Source organism: Sminthopsis crassicaudata, chromosome 1 (genome assembly GCF_048593235.1).
Source record: "Sminthopsis crassicaudata isolate SCR6 chromosome 1, ASM4859323v1, whole genome shotgun sequence".
Taxonomy (NCBI): Eukaryota; Metazoa; Chordata; class Mammalia; order Dasyuromorphia; family Dasyuridae; genus Sminthopsis; species Sminthopsis crassicaudata.
The window spans coordinates 473,239,229-473,241,851 of NC_133617.1; positions in this window are offsets into that span (position 1 = coordinate 473,239,229).

The following is a 2,623-nucleotide window of genomic DNA, read 5'->3' on the forward strand; positions in this document are numbered from 1 at the left end:
GTTATCAATCAAATTTCTAGGTACTCAATTTAACTGAACAAAACTTACCTAGGATCACACAGTTATATAAAATGTATACCAGGGGAACACTATTGATAGGAAGAGCCCAAGATTATTTGGGAGACATTTAAATTTCTCTAGATAGCTAACTCCTTTACAGGAGAAATCTGGGAATGCTATGATTTGACACTCCCAAATGATAACATTAGCTCCCCTTATAAGCTCTTATACTTACAAGATTTTAAAGATAGAATAGCTTTTGTTTACACAGTAAAGGACGCAAAAAAAATTTCATTCAAGTTTGTAAAGACTTGACAGTGCCCTTACACTGTTACTCAGAAATCTATGACCTCCTGGTAAATTGCAATATTGCTATGAGTGCACTTCTATTAAAGAGGAGAGATTGAGTGATTTCTCTCATCACTCATAGTTGCTCTGCCTTGTGCTTAGCAGTAGTTCTGCTTATGGCCAATGTCCAGTGCTTCTTTAATCATTGTTCTCCTCTTCTAGGCAGTGTTATGCTCTTTCTTACTGTTCCATTGTGAAATTCTGTTTCTCAAACTTCACTGTCCTTTAAAGGCTGATATTATGGATTCTTTTCCCCACTTGCTGGTTCTCGAGAACTTCCACAGGTGTTTTCCAGCATACATTCCCTTTTCTTGGAGTTGGTGCCAGTCCTTGAATAGTTGGATTATGGTAGTCTTAGTTGGAATCCTTCTGGATAATATTATAGCACCTGGATTTTCCTTGTAAAAAGATAAAAATAAGGGGAGATGGAGATAAGGAAGGAGTGGTTTCTAGGCTTATGGGATTATTAGCCCCATGATTTTGGGCAAGTCAATTAACCTCTTTCAGCCTCAGTTTCTCCACCTGTAAAATGAGGACAATAATAGCATATTTGTCACAGAGTTGTTGAGAAGATGAAATAAGATAACATATGTAAAGTGCTTTGAAAATCTTCAATTGCTATTTAAATGATAGTTGTTACATCACAGTAGGATGATGACATGGTCAGACCTTATTTCAGATGAAGATGAAAGACTCTAAAGAAGAGAATCATGGATTATTGCATGAGGTTAGAGGGTAGAAGAATGTGACAGAAAGAAAAAAGAGGAGAAATATAACTGAACTAATTGAGACTGAGAAACAGATATGAGACTTCCTAAAGAGGGGAGAACTACTCTCTCAGGAGGAAAATTTTTCTTGTCCTTTAAGAAAAAATGATGTGTATCTACAGGTGATGTCAAGTGAGAGACCATCTCTCATAAACATCATAAGAATAAGAGGTTCATAAAATGGTGATTGTTGACTCTCTGCTGAGGGATATGAAGGCTTTTCTTTGTTGACCATATTACAACAATATGTTTCTGCTCAAAGCATAGCAGCTTTAAATGTCTTAACAGTATGCATTAACAGTAATTTTATTCTTCAAAAGCTTGAAGAAATTAACTACTCTTAGATCTGGCTCTATTTCTTTCAAATCAATAAGCATTTATTAAGCAACTACTATGTGCTAGGCACAGTGTCAAGTTCTTTTTTTTTTTTTTTTTCTCTTTTCTCTCTCTTTTTTGATTAAAGCTTTTAATTTTTATTTATTTATATTTTTAATTAATTAATTAATTTTTATTTATTTATTTTTTCCTGAGGCTGGGGTTAAGTGACTTGCCCAGGGTCACACAGCTAGGAAGTGTTAAGTGTCTGAGACTAGATTTGAACTCCGGTCCTCCTGAATTCAAGGCTTGTGCTCTATCCACTGCGCCACCTAGCTGCCCCAAAGCTTTTTATTTTTAAAACATATGCATAATTTTCAGCATTCACCTTTGCAAAACTTTGTGTTCCAAATATTTTTCCCTTCTCTTCTTCCCACCCCCTCTCATAGACAGCAAGTAATTTAATATGCTAAATATGTGTAATTCTTCTATACATATTTCCACATTTGTCATGTTGCACAAGAAAAATCAGATCAAAAAGGAAGAAAATGAAAAAGAAAACAAAATGCAAGCAAAAAACCAACAACAACAATAAAAAGGTGAAAACACTATGTTGTGATACATATTTAATTCCCATAGTCCTCTTTCTGGATACAGATGGCTCTCTTCATCACAAGACCATTGGAATTGGCCAGAATCATCCAGCTACTGAAAAGAGCCACGCTCTTCAGAGTTGATCATCATATAGTCTTGTTTCTGTATACAATTTTCTCTCCGTTCTATTCACTTCACTCAGCATCAGTTCATGTAGGTCTCTCCAGGCCTCTCTGAAATCATCCTGCTGATCATTTCTTATAGAACAATAAAAAGGAAATGATTACTGGAAAGTGGAATTAATGGGACCCTTGGGAGAAGGGACCAGATAGAGTATATAGATGATGATATAGATTGATGGAGAGAAGGCACAAATTACCAACACTTTCATTTGCTTCTACTTTTTTCTATTATAGAGAATGATCTTTGGAATGAGAAGGAACAGAATGATAATAGTTAATGGGGGAGGTAATACCCAAGTTATGAAAGAAAGCACCTAAAAGACAGAGCCCACCTAACTGCTCTCAGTGTACCAGATGCAAAATGAGTTGTATCTTGCATGGAGAAAGAACTGGCAAATGTGATTGCCTTGTGATCTT